The sequence below is a fragment of the Hakea prostrata genome, chromosome 9, assembly GCF_041222555.1.
Source record: "Hakea prostrata isolate BN-2017 chromosome 9, UWA_Hpros_2, whole genome shotgun sequence".
NCBI classification, from domain to species: domain Eukaryota; kingdom Viridiplantae; phylum Streptophyta; class Magnoliopsida; order Proteales; family Proteaceae; genus Hakea; species Hakea prostrata.
The window spans coordinates 41,223,083-41,237,732 of NC_142608.1; the positions used below are offsets into that span (position 1 = coordinate 41,223,083).

At 40.9% G+C, this 14,650-nt stretch overlaps 1 pseudogene; it reads left to right on the forward strand.

Annotated features, from left to right (window-relative positions):
• The first annotated feature begins 5,046 nt into the window (after positions 1-5,046).
• On the forward strand, positions 5,047-9,071 carry LOC149005242 (ABC transporter C family member 3-like; annotated as a pseudogene).
• The last annotated feature ends 5,579 nt before the right edge of the window (positions 9,072-14,650 follow it).

Sequence of the window (14,650 nt, forward strand, 5' to 3'; positions counted from 1 at the left end):
AACTTTCAAATTTTAGGTGCTTGCACATAGCTCTCTGCCATTTATAAAAATAAAAGAAATGAAAAGGGAATTCTTTAGGGTAGATTTGAACTCTTGATACCTGGTTTCTTTGCAAGTGTGGTAACTAGCGTCTCAAGAATGTGATTAAAGATGGATTTGTATTAATAATGTCTAAATGGATTGAATGCCTCAATTAGCTTTTTGTTTGGATGAATAAAGAATTCATTACCAAAGAACCCCCAAAAGGGGAGAGAGGATGTACTAGGAGGAGAAAAAATGGGGGAAGAGGGGAATGGGAGGAACAATCAACATGGTCCTAGGAACAACTAACCCCGACCATGGGGCAAACAAAGGAGGGGGGGGGGACTGCATTTGACTAGATGGCAAAATAAAAAAAGAGAGCAAAAACCTCAACTAACAACAATCAATTTGTTCCTTGGTGTATCTAGGACTAGGGGGTGGGAAAGCATCGAAAGTCTATCAGAAACATCAAAACAAATGGTTTTCCAAATCGAGTCGAGAGATTTGGAGTTGGATGTCCATCTCCTGAGGTTCCGTTTCCACCATATGAGAGATCATAACACCAAAGACTAACTCACCTACCAAATCACAAATAAAAGTACCAGGGAAGGATCTAAAAAACCAAGACCAATCTCTCTAAAACCCAAAATACCACCTATAGCGGGGCCAAATAGAGGCAACGGCTTTCCGATAGATGGAATGGCAGAAGGGGCAAGGAAAGAAGAGGCGGTTAACATCTTCAAGGCCATTCCCACAAAGAATGCGATTGGGGTTAATTGATAGGTGACGATGGATGAGGAAAGATTGGTGGGAAGGCAGAGGGTGAAGGATCTCTATACTATAAAGGAGTGGCGGGGATGTGACCCTTGAATTAGACCAAAGGGTGCTAGGTGACTTAGGGACTAGGTGAACGGGTGAGGTTCTAAGCACTGAAGGTAAAGAAGGACCCAGTGGGGGACGAAAGTTAGATGGGCAAGTCTCAAGAGAGAGGGTGGAAGGGGGGGTGGGGAGGTTAGACCGGACTTGAGTGAGACTCAAGAGAGGGGGAGTTAGGGGGACCCAAGAATTCCCAAAGATGAAGTCTAAAAGCATATAAACTTTTGGGATGCGGGATGCATAAACTTGGCGAGGACCTAGGAGGTTGTACAAGATATCCAAGGGGTGCTAAGGGTCAAGCCAAAAGGCAGTGGAGGTGCCATCACAACTCAAGTGGAGATGGAGGAAAGGTAAGAGGCATAAGGAGAAGGAGTTTCCTTTAAACTCAGGATGGGTTGGAGGGAGGGAAGACAATTCAAACAGAGTTGGATCTCAAAAGGTAAGAGTACACCCAATAGACCCAGATGGAGTTGCTCTTGGTGAAGATTTTCCATATGAATTTTAGCAAGCTAGCAATGTTATAATCATTGATCCTGCAAAACCTAAGCCACCTTCATATTCGAGGCGTCAAACAGAGGCCCAACTAATAGGATGGAGGAGGTAGGAGGATTCTTGACCTTTCCAGAAGAAGGCACAAAAGATGGATTCCATTTCTTAGATTGTGGCTTCACACCAATGAGATTGGAAGACTTAAAAACATACTTGATTAGTACAACCCTACCTGCAAAAGGAAGGAGCTTGCCTTTCCAGAGTTGAAGCTTCTTTTAGATCTAGTGAAGCATCGGGGAGCAGTTGATGAGCCTGCCAAGGATCTGGGGGACCCCAAGATAGGAGATGGGGAGGAAGCCAAGAGAGGAATCTAGTGAGGAGGCAGGCTTTGGTGGTTTGGGAGACCCTCATTAGAAACAAGAGAGATTTCTCTAGGTTAACCTGGGGACTAGAGAGAGACTCAAACAGAGAGAGAGAGGAGAGGATTGGGGAGATTGAGGAGTGGGAGGCCTTCAGAGAAGATCATGGGATCATCTATAAAGGCAAGGTGGGTGGGGTTAAAACTTTTGCACTTAAGAATGGGGGAGACAAGATGTTGATGAGACAAGATGTTGATTTGTCTTGGACTAGATGATTCTAGAGAGGACCTCAATGGCTAGGGTGGACAACCTTGGCAAATACCAACATGGGAGGGTAACAAGCTGGCAAGAGAGTCATCAGCGATTATAGCGAACAAGGGGTTGGAGATGCAGATTTCGATCCAGTGGACAAAAGGGGGGGGGCATTTGAGACAGGACTTCAAGGATGAGGGAGACAATAGCTTTGTGGAGGTCAATCTTTAAGAGTGCCGTAGGGGAGTTCAATGAGCAATCAAAGCCCCAAACAATTTTGGCATAGAAGAGGATGTTGTCAGCAATGCTTCTACTTGAGATGAAGGTAGATTGGTCTCACTAACAGAGGGAGTGATAAGATGGATGCGGTTGGCAAGGATTTTGGCAGTAAATTCATAAAGAAGTTTGTAAAGAGAGATGGGGCAGAAGTCCCTAAGAGAGGAGGTGTCAAGCTTTGTAAGGATGAGGCAGAAAAAGGTTTGGTTTACGGTGGAGAGCTTGGAAGGGTTGAGGAAAAAGCTGCGAACAGAATTGATGAGATCCTCCTTGATGAAACTCCAAGAGGCTCTGAAAAAGCCCAAACTGAAGCCATCTGGCCTGAGAGCACGGTTGACCTTGTGAGAGTTGATGGAAGAGAGGATCTCAGTATTGGAGGGAATGGCAAGGAGAGAATGAGGAACATATTTATTGATGAGATTTTTTTTTTGAGGGGGGGGAGGGGGAGAAGGAGGGGAGATGCCTCAATTAACTTGCCGCATGACTCCAACTTAATTGTTGATTTGTGCTTAAAATATAGCTGAAGTATGGCTGGTTACGTTGTTATGTTACTATTTTCTCTGGATAGAATATTCCACCTCACATTGGATGATCTTCAAGTTGCCATCACTAAGCTTTTCTATATTAACATTGAAAGTTATATTCATGGTAAGGTATGCAGTTAATGCTATTGCTATGGTCACATTCTCTCTCTCTCTCTCTCTCCCCCTCTCCCTCAAATATATATATATATATATATATATATATATATATATATATATATATATATATATATATATATATATATATATATCAAGAGAAAAAAGGGAATACAAGGATTACAAAGATTCTTTCTTGGTAGATTAACAGACTGCTTAGATTATTATCTAGGACTTTTCCTTTGAGTATATATAGAAAAGAGGGGAACACAAGGATTACAAAGATTGTTTCTTGGTGGAAGGATTACAAAGTTTCAATTGGTTTTTTCTTTGTCCTGCTGTATTATCTATTATCACAGAGAACCTTTTTTGGCAAAAGGAAAAATATTCAATTGGTCATTTTAGCTCCAATGTTACGTAGTATATGAAGGAATTCTAAAAACCTCTTATGGAACTGAAAAAGTCTAGAGGAGGGTATTGGAAATTTGGATAAAAGTAGAGAAACATAATTAAATAGAAGTAAAGATAGAGAGGATTTTAAGAAAGAGTACAATAGTCAACTGAAAACATAGCCACAAAGAGGAGAACATACACTTCTAGGTATTTCAGAATGTCAGTTTCATTTTCTGTTTTTATTTTGGAATGCAAATCAACTGCTGTCAATACATGGAGTTATTAAGATATAACGTTTTTGGTCTCAATGTGTTAGTTTTAAGGCATTGGTTGGTTCTGAATCTCATATTAATAAGTTCCTATTCTTTTTAGTGATGTTCCTGATAGTACATGGATTCCCTCCAACCCCCCTTTTTGGCTCAAAATCAGTCAAAGAATATACTAAAAGAGGGAGAGGTTCTGCTACACTTATTGTGTGTAGTTTCACTCCTAGACACATTTCTTTGAGTGGAAATATGAAATTAGGGACAGTATATTGCTGGAGTAAGACTACATAGAAAAATTAAACCCCGGACTCTACTTGTGCAGAAGCTCTCAGCATCAGGTTTGCCTTTTTATTTATTAACAAATTTTACCAGGAGTGGTGCTACAGTGATCTGAGTCATGATGGAAGGATGTCACGATGCAATTATGCCAAAAAGCTGGCATTGTGGTTATCTTTTGCCAATTGTAAAATATGGATATACATGTTTGGTGTTCAAAAATTCCTTGACGGAAGAAACAAACAAAGACTTGATGCTTCACTTGCACCACTGGCATCAGTAGAGCACTAGTCCTCTTAACTAAATCATATAAATTATGGGTTCATCCATTCTTTTCTTTTTTTTTCTATTAAAATTTTGCCGACTATTTTCTCGTTATATACTTTCAAACAGTTTTTGTTCTTTCTATTCATTTACAGGTCCAACTACAATGGTGGTCATATTAAAACTTCAAAATTGGCTTTCTACAACACATAAGGTGCAACCAATTGGTATTTGATGGAATAGTTTCCACATCCTTTTTGCAAAGGGGCCTAGATGAATTCACAATGAGGTGAAGTCAATGGGATTTATTATGGACCTGGCAAAACTATGCCATTGAATTATTACAAAGAAAAGAAAGGAAATTGGCAAACATGAATGCTTTTGAAGATTCAAAGAATGATATGTCTATGTGGTTATTATTTTCGCGTTCTTCTACAATCATTTTTCTACATGGGTTTTCTGCTTCTTCACACCTAATCTTATTATTAGTTTTGTTGTCTTGGGCTTACAAGAGACGCATGATGCCTATCATTGAAAGTTCAAAACCGATACTCAAGAACACATATTTCCTATACTATTGGTCAAGTCTTATATCTTGCATGGTTATATCATTGTATTATCTTCTCGAGTCTGTAATAAACTACCTCTCTGGGTGTAGACATGGTTGGCCAAATCTGAAGATATTTGCCCAGTTGGATTTCTCATCAAGAACATTCACTTGGTTAGTGATATCTGCTTACTTGCACATCGGGTTCTCTCACTTAAGCAAGTGTAGGTTCCCCATTCTACTAAGGATATGGTGGGCCTTCTATTTCCTAATGTCTTGTGTTTATCTTGGTATACATCTTGGTTTGTCTAGGAAAAATTTGACTTTGCCATCCTCGGATATGGGTATCCGATGCTATATCCATTATTGTTGGTTTGTTGCTTTGTTATATGGGGTTGTTTGAGAAGGGGCAAGAAAATGAAGATCTCCATCTTGTGGAGCCACTTTTAAAAACTAGATCATATCGGAGTAATGATGACAATGAACGGGAATCAAGTGTCAAGGAAGAGAGTGTAACTCCTTATGCAAATGCTAATATTCTTAGTATTCTTACATTTGCTTGGATGGGCCCTTTTCTTGCACTTGGGCATACAAAAACATTGGATCTTCAAGAAATTCCTCAAGTTCCCAAGTATGATAGTGCCAATGTGATATTTGCTTGTTTTAGAAGTATACTTGGATTTGATGGTAATGGTGGTCAAGTAAGCACACTCAAATTGGTGAAGGCATTGTTTTTCTCGACGAGGAAAGAAATTTTTTGGACAACTTTATTCTCCATTATATGCACATTAACTTCTTATATTGGACCGTGCCTTATTGAGGACTTCGTTCAGCATCTCAATGACCCTAGTCAACTAAAATATAAAAGTTATACTCTAGTGCTTACTTTTTGTCTTTCAAAGCTCATAAGATGCCTCTCAGAGAGACACTTATTCTTTCAATTACGAAAGATGTCAATCAGAATTCGTGCTGCTTTATTTGCTGTAATATATAAGAAGGGTCTCAGGCTTTCCAGTCAATCAAAACAGGGGCATACTAGTGGGGAGACTATTAATTTGATGAATGTCGATGTTGAGAGGATTGGATTTTTCAGTTGGTATTTGCATAATATATGGAAGGTGCCTGTTCAGATTGTTCTAGCATTGTTCATCTTGTACAAGAACCTTGGTCTTGCTTCAGTTGTAGCTTTGATTGCCACTATAGTATTAATGTTAGCAAATGTTCCACTGGGGAAGTTACAAGAAAAATTTCAGGAGGAATTGATGAATTCAAAAGATCAACGGATGAAGGTTACATCAGAGACTTTGAGGAATATGAGGATTATTAAGTTGCAAGGCTGGGAGATGAAGTTTTTAGCTAAGATAATCGAGTTGAGGAACTTTGAAACAAGATGGTTAAAAAAATTACTTTACTCATCAGTTATGATTTCCTTTGTCTTTTTGTCTCGCACCCATGTTTGTATCCATGGTTACTTTTGGATTTTGTATGCTTATGGGAATTCCATTGGGGTCGGGAAAGATTCTATCTCGCACTTGCAACATTTGAAATATTACAAGGACCCATATATGTTCTTCCCGACACAATCTCTATGGTAGTACAAACTAAAGTTTCCCTCAACCAGAATAGTTTCATTCCTCCATCTTGATGATCTTCAACAAAATGTAATACAAAAGCTTCCAAGAGATGGTGACAAGGTTGTAGTTGAGATTGTCAATGGGAATTTTTCTTGGGATCTTAATTCCCCACATCTCACATTGAAGGATCTTAATTTCCGGGTATGCCATGGTATGAAAGTGGCTATTTGTGGTTCCATGGGTTCGGGCAAATCAAGTTTACTTTAATGCTTGTTAGGGGAAGTTCCAAAGGTTTCTGGAGTCATTAGGTTAATTGGAACAATGGCATATGTTGCACAATCACCTTGGATACAAACTGGTAGTATAGTGGATAATATATTGTTTGGTAAAGAGATGAAGAAAACAAAATATGAGACGATACTTGATGCATGTTCATTAAAGGACCTAGAATTGTGGCCTTTTGGAGACCAAGACTATAGTAGGGGAGCGTGGGATCAATTTAAGTGGTGGGCAGAAGCAAAGAATCCAAATTGCACGTGCTTTATACCATGATGCTGATATTTATTTGCTTGATGATCCTTTTAGTGCTGTGGATGCTCATACAGGAACTCATCTATTTAAGGTAGTTGTTCTTTAACCTTCTCATTTTTTCACGACCATTTTATAACCAGAAATTCTCTGTGTGTCTAAATTTGAATATATAAATCTCTTTGACAGGAGTGTTTGTTGGGGATTCTGGGTTCAAAAACAGTAATTTATATTACTCAACAAGTAGAGTTTTTACATTCTGCAGATCTTATCCTGGTGAGTATATACCAATTATATTACTTTCTTGAAGTCAAGTGCCTTAGCCAAGTTCAGTTTTGATTTTTACCTTCTCTTATTTGACAGGGTGATGAGAGATGGAATAATTACTCAAGCAGGAAAATATGAGGAAATTCTTGGTTCGGGAACTGATTTTATGGAATTAGTAGGTCCACATAAGAAAGCTTTGGCAGATCTTAGTTCTATTGAACATGGGGTAGCTTTAGATAATCTAGGTAATTGTGACAAAGATGCCAATGTGTTGTGTAGAGAAAAATCTATTCAAAATGACAAAGAAAAAGAATCCAAAAGCTATGAACCAGAAAAAGTGGTTGGTCCAGAAGAACAACTTATCCAAGAAGAAAAGAGAGAAAAAGGGGGAGTTACTTTTTCATTCTACTGGAAATATGTTACAACAGCTTATAAAGGAGCTTTTGTGCCGTTGATAATATTGGTACAAATTCTTTTTCAGTTTATCCAAATAGTCAGTAGTTACTGGATAGTTTTAGCTACCCCCATCTCAGAAGATTTGAGACCTCAAATTAGAAGATTCACCATCATCATTGTTTACGTTGGTTTGTTCTTTGGAAGCTCTCTTTGTGTATTTATAAGGTCTATGTTCATCATAACTGCTGGATACAAAACTGCTACTATTCTCTTCAACAAAATGCATTTGTGCATTTTTCGTGCTCCTTTATCATTTTTTGATGCCACTCCAAGTGGAAGGATTCTAAATCGGGTAAGTAAGTATGCTTATTTTCTTTTGAAGTTTAGATGATGTTGTTTGATTAGTATAAACTTTAATATAATTTTCAATTGTTTATAAATTCAATTTTTGCATACAGGTATCTATGGATCAAAGTGCACTTAATACCTCTATTCCGATTCAAATTGAAGAATTTCTAATATCAGTCATTGAGTTCATAGGAACTGTTGTTGTTATGTCACAAGTCTCGTGGCAAATGTTAATAGTTTTTATTCCAATGACAATTGCATGCATATGGTATCAGGTAAATTTTTTAGCTATTCTATTTCACATGGTTTATATTTAAATTGTATTCTTTTGATAAGTAACAAGTAATAATGAAAGCTCATTTAAACTTCGTTTATCAATGAAATATGAATTTGGTTTGCACATACCAATTTAATGGTGCATGCATCACCTTAACATTCTTCTCATTTATGATTAATATACACAAGAAAATGAATTTTCCCATTACATGTCTTTGTGTATATCAATAAATGTTGTAGTCTTCCACATACTAATATTGATTTATTAGTTAGTCTTAAATCACAAATTGAACCAAACGGTTACATTATTTTGAAATGCATAAAATAAGTCACCTATGTATCGAAGCTGATAATAAAAGTAAGCTAATAAGTTGAAATAAACAACTAATAAAGGGAGAGGGCTTTAGGTTCAGTGGTCATGTATAACTCATAGTTTGCCTACTTTTATTACATGACAATATTAGAAGGCCTTAGTATCGCTTATGTCTTAAGTTTCAGCTTTAACAAAGTTGGCCATGTAGATATGAGGATTTAACTTAGGTGTGTGATGACATTGGATTAATGATATATCTAGAAGAGTATGATATTACATGGGGATACATGGTAGAATTTAAGTGTAAGAACTCAACATTTGGTCTATCCTAACCATCCTTTTGACCTGGTTTATCATAATGACTCGGTCCGAAGTGTGGTTGACAAGTGTGTACTGGTTTTGGTTACAATTTGATATCAGTTTTCCATGTAAATATATTTATAGCTGGTAAGTGTTTTTCATATTGGATGGGTTATTTGGGTTAGGTCCCACCTTCTTTTCTTTTCAATTCTTTCAATTAGATGACTTCGCTTTCCAGTTGTGTAGTCTAGTTTCAGTGCCCCCAGATATTAGCTCAAGACATGATCAAATAGACTCATACCAATTAAATTTCTTATTGGTTCGATGGAGTAAGCTTAATATGATTGGTATTTGGTACAGGTTAGACTTTGACACCCTTAATCTTGCATGACATAAAGATTTATGATTTGATTCTTCCCATGATAAGGAATTTGATGTCTTAGACAAGAAATCTTAAAGTTAACTAGGGAACCTTTGATCAAAATAAATTAATGATTAGTTTCGATTTCACATGAGTTAAATAGTAAGTAATTTACAAAATAAATTAGTAGATATAAATATTGATAAACAATTTAAATTACTATCTTGATGCGTCCAAAATCTGCTCAGCCCTTAGATCTCCTTGTGATGACCTGCAAAACGAAAGTGTCAGACGTGGCCTAACCGCGGGGGTCGGGAGTCCACCTCCGAAGGCTAAGTCAGTTGATGAACTTAATCACAAACGGCTCTGCTAGAAGTACAGAGCTAAGGAAAAATCGGGAAAAGTGATCTAGATCGTAAGCCTCTGATAGTTTACGTCTACCAGTGTGTATGTGGATCTGAGTCCCCCCTCACCTCGTAGGCAAGTAAGGTTTATATAGAGTGTACCTTCGAATCTCCTTCGTTGGATGCACTTGAGCCTTCTTCGGGTAGTCGTTGGATGTTATCAGTTAGATCCGTTGACGATAGACTTCTACTAGTTTGAACTAGTAGAGGACTCTGAGATAACCTCCAGGTTATCCGATGATTATCCCTTCGATAATGATAAGTGACAGCCGTCAATTTGTGCTGCCGTCATTAGGGTAATTAACCTAATCCATAAGTCGGATTAGGGTGTGCTTGTAGCTGATTTAGTTTTCTTCCTCGGCAAGCTATCTTACGGATCCGGTTCGCTCGGAAGCAAGTTGATTCCCTCCGTCTCGACCGGGGTCGAGGGTTAAACCCAGTATGAACCCGGTTCGATCATATTTCCTCCGTATCACGAGCCCCCCCGACCAAGCGTTCGGTCGATCCCGAGGGCTTGGTTTTTAACTGGGTTCTTCGTCAGGCAATAGTCTCTGCGTATCCCATTAAATGTCATATCACATTTAATGCGGTGGTCACTTTTCCTCGAGCGTTGTGAGGGCAATGCCACACGTCTCTTTGCAGTCGATCTATCGTGGCTCACGTAACCCAAGCGACGGTTTCCGAACGCCTGTTTTGGATTCGTGAGTTCAAACTTTCAAAACGTCTTCTAATCTCGATCGTTGATGCTGAATCAATCTCGATCGTTCAGATCCCCGAACACTCGTGCGGGTGTTTTAAAAGCGGTTCGTTGTCTTCGTAGGTTTCATTCTTCTTGTCTGGAATTTGAACCTTCGTCGTCTGCTTCGCGCCTTCTCGCTCTCGAGCCTTTGCTTCACTGAATCAGTAAGTTTACTGATCTTTTTGCAAAGTTTAAACTTCCTATCTCCGGCTCTTTTTTTTTTGTACCTTCTTGAAACTAGTAATGGCGGATAATAGGGTTTCTCCCGGTACCCAGTGTCAGTAATAGTAGTGGTAACGAAGCTTTTGCTTCTCTTCCTTCCGAGCAATCGGATAGTGATAACAAAACCCTAACTGTCCTCTGGCGCGAATTTGCTGAAGTTTCCCAAAAAAGTTTAGAAAGAAAAGCCGAAACTTCTTCCGCCCTCCTGAGTCTGGATCTTCCAAGACTCCTAGGGTGACTGTCGAGTCTTCTAGGCAGTCAAAACAAACCTCCAGGTCTAATGGCGGACCTGGCTCTGTCCCCTCCGCTTTCAAGGAGGAAACCCTTCTTTCAGCAATCCAGGATTTTGATTTTCCTTCTTCTTATCATATTAGGGCTCCCCATTCTGATGAGAGGGTTGATTCGACCCTTCCGGGAGAGTTTTCCTTGTACATAGATGCACTGGAAAGCGGGGTTCGCTTTCCTTTTTTCAATCCTTTGTTTTCAGCCATTCTGAATCACTGGGACATTTGCCCTGGAATGCTCCTTCCCAATAGCTGGCGTCTCATCGTCGGCTTCTTGGGTTTGTGTTTTGAACTTGGCGTTACGCCATCTCTTTCTCTTTTTGTGCACTTTCATCTTCTTTCTATCTCCCATCCTCCCGGATGGGTTTTTCTTTCCAAACGCAATAAGGCTGAACTTGATTGGAGGGGCAGCATTCTTGCCAAAGGAACTTGCCCTTCCAACCACAAAAGATGGCGCGAATGATACTTTTTCTATCGAACGCCTCAATCAGATCTCAACTTCCCGACCGTCTGGAAACAGTGTACTTCCTATTCTGAAAGTAACCGGGGCCTTCCCTTATCCAAAGAAGACGAGGCGGCCATCGGGAAGATCAAATCAATTCCATGGTATCGGGAGATACATGGACTTGAGGTGGAGTATAACCCCATCCTTCGATCTTGGGGGCTTGGCTCATTGTGAGCTTCTAACCATCATCCTTTCAAATTTACTAAAGTGATATATCTTTTACATAATCCTGACTCTTGTTCTTCTTTGCGGTGCCTCCAAGAATGAACCCTGAGAACTCACGGGTGAAGGCCGCTAGGGCCGTTGTGACAGTGAGCAACGGTCGCCCGAGCCTTAACCAGCTGATCAAGAAGCTTTTGTTCCCTCTCCCGACCCTTCTTACAAGGGTATCGGGAACATCGGGCACGTGGTTGATGCTTCGGGTAAAGGGAAGAAACCGATGGTGGAGAGGTCAAATGTCTCCTCCTCCGCTCGAACCAAAAGGAAGCACGATATAGTTGATGCTTCCTCCCATAAAAAATCCAAAAATTCCGAGGATTGTGAGGAGGTCTTCACCCCTCAGTGGACCCTGAAGCTGACCGATAGGGTGACACAAGACCCCGGGAAAGGCTGCGGGAATGGAGCTCCCTCGGTCTTATACCTTCGAATCATCGGGAATTTGAAGCCCTGGACGATGATGCCCTTGTTAGTCGGTCCACAAGGTACCGGTCTTCCGATTGTTCATTTTTTCATAATCTCTTATGACTTCTTCTGATAATCTCCTCTTCCCCAGGAATGCTGTGTTGAGCTTTTATCAGCACATGGAAGCATTGAGCCGGGTTGGCCGCAACGGCTCCTTGCTGCAGACCTGTGAAGAGAATTTGGCCAAGGCCAATTCTGAGATAGACCGGCTGACGGCAGCTGCCAAGGAGCTGCAGAGAAAACATGACGAGGAAATGAACTCCCTAAAGGAGGCCCTCGACTCTTCAACGGCTCGCGTTGTTGCTGCCGAGCGAAGGGCTAAGAAGCGAGCAAAGCAGCTGCCACATTGTTTGGTGACAGACTTGAGTTTAAGTGTGCAGAGAACGAAGAATACTTGAAGTTGGCGATTCCTAGCAAGCCCGAGCATATCAAGCGAGAGCTTCGAAAGGATTGTGTTCGGAAGTACCTGAACAGCGTACCTTTCTCCAAACTGCTGGGTGCCTTCAACATCCAAGCTTACCGTTTGGGGCAAAATGACGTTTGGGAAAAATTCTTGAATCCATCCCCTCCTTCGATACCACTCCCTTTCGTGAGGTGTGTCACAGAGAGGTCTTGGGGAAGTTAAACATGGATCTCCCTGACTGGGCTCGGGAAGAGGATGATCCTTTTCCAGCTGACCCAGAATATGAGGAATATCTTGCTGATGAACCGCCACTCCAAGAGGAAAAGTCACAGGCCGAGTCACAGAATGCTGCTGAAGAGGACTCTAACAACGACAATCCTGAGGAAGGCTCTTCTCAGGATCCTGAGAAAAGCTCTCCTGTACAGGACTCCTCGGGCAACAATGAGGAAGAGGCTTAGGGAGTTATCTCTTTTTTTTTTTTTCCGTTCCTAAAGATTGACCCTCCTTGTTAATGAATAGATACTTCTTCCATGTTTGCCGTAATATTTCCTCGTCTCCTATCGAAAGCTTGTCTTGAATATCAAAATATAAATGATAAAACTTATCACTTAACTTCACATTCCTCGACAAATAATAATCTTGTAAAGATACCATGAAGAGATGTTTTGGAAAAATGCCTTAGCCTTTATTCTTCCTTACTCCTTCATTTATTGCAAAGTCTACACGTTTCCCTTCTGCTACTTGCGAAGTCCAAACGTTTTCTTGCTTTGGTATACCATTCACTGGTTCCAATGAATTGGTAATACATCCATTATCCCAATGGCGGTGCGACGGTTGGAGGTATTCTCGTATCAGGTGCTCATTTCCACGTGGCCTCCTTTTGACCGTTGATCTTGCTTGTTGAAGATTTCGAAGCGTTTTTTCGATCTGGGCCATTGGTTGCCTTTGGCTCTCAACCGTCGTCTTAATACCTGAGGCTATTTAAAGCCTTCAAGGGTACTCTCCTTCTATCCTGCTATCTGCAAGTTAGATTTGCAAAAGCGACATTCCGTCCTCCTGCTTACTTCCATATTCCTCGTACTTCCAACAATAACTCTATCAGCTTCTGAACAAGTGAGCTTTTTGCTATCACCAATCTCTTCTCCTACCCCCTGAGTAAACTTCACAGTAGTAATACTTGGGGTTTATTTAATGGGTATTCTGAGTAATTCATATCTGACAGAGAACTAGGGTTTTCCTTCATTTCTTGTGTTGTTGGTTTTTTGTACTGATATGGCTCTTTCCGTGTACACGGTGGCTCCCGAATCGATCCGAACTTTATCGAAAGCGAAATCTTGTAAGAAAATCGTTCCATCGGCGGCGGTTGGGGCCAATGAGGTGGTTTCATCTGGTGAATCCTCTAAACGTAAGGCGACTGTTGTTGGTGAATCTTCAAGTCAGATTCCCATAGCTTCTACTGATGTCACCCCTACGTCTCTTCTGCCTGAAGTGATCGCTCGTTCTTCCCAGGAAGATCTTGATCACTCCGTTGTTGATGGCGCGCTGATGGCGCTGCTGATGCCCCTGCTGCAGAGACCGTTCGTGCATCCCCGAAGGAGACCCTTCGGGCATCTGAGGCAACTATGTTGGCATCTGATGAAGGTGTGGTCCCAACAGGTGCTGCTTCTATTTCCAACTCTAGAGCTTGTTTGGCATCCTCTGCCTCTCCTTCTTTGGAGTCGGAGGATTTTGCCACTAGGAAGCGTCGTCGGTTGGCAAGTGATGCAGCTCATCCTTCTCTTGATGTAGCTCATCCTTCTCATCCTTCGCCTGAATTAGTGTCAAACGAGTTTGACAAAGCGTTGGAATGGTGCACTGCTGCTCGAATGACTTCTAGAGCGCAGTTCTTTCCAAACTTCCAGACGAGGTCTTTATGAAGTCAATGGTGATGTAAGTCTTTCTTCATTATCTTTTGATTCTGAAGGTTACTCTTCTGCTCCTGTTTAACTCGGAAGTTGTTTGCAGGAGTCTTACTGGTAACTTCCACAACCAAGTGGAAGCAGCCTCTAGGCTCAGTAGGCTGAGCAATGAAGTTTCCAGGCTTTGGAAAATCTCTGAAGCTAAAGACGCTAAGATTGCTCGCCTTAGGAAATTAGCTTGGGAGGTTGCAAGAGAAAAGAATTCGGTGATCGAGCGTCTTCGGTCAGACTTGGATGATGCTAGGGAGAAGACCCAGCAACTGGAGCAAGGGGTTGGAAAGTCGGGAGCCAAAGGATCTGAAGCGTTACCTCAAAGGCATTACCTCATTCCTTCCCCCTCCGGCGGCCTTGCCTTGTTGGCCGGGGAAGGAAAGATCCTCATTTTGATACGACTCCCTACAGTGCTGTTTGTCATCCTAAAGTGTTTACCAACC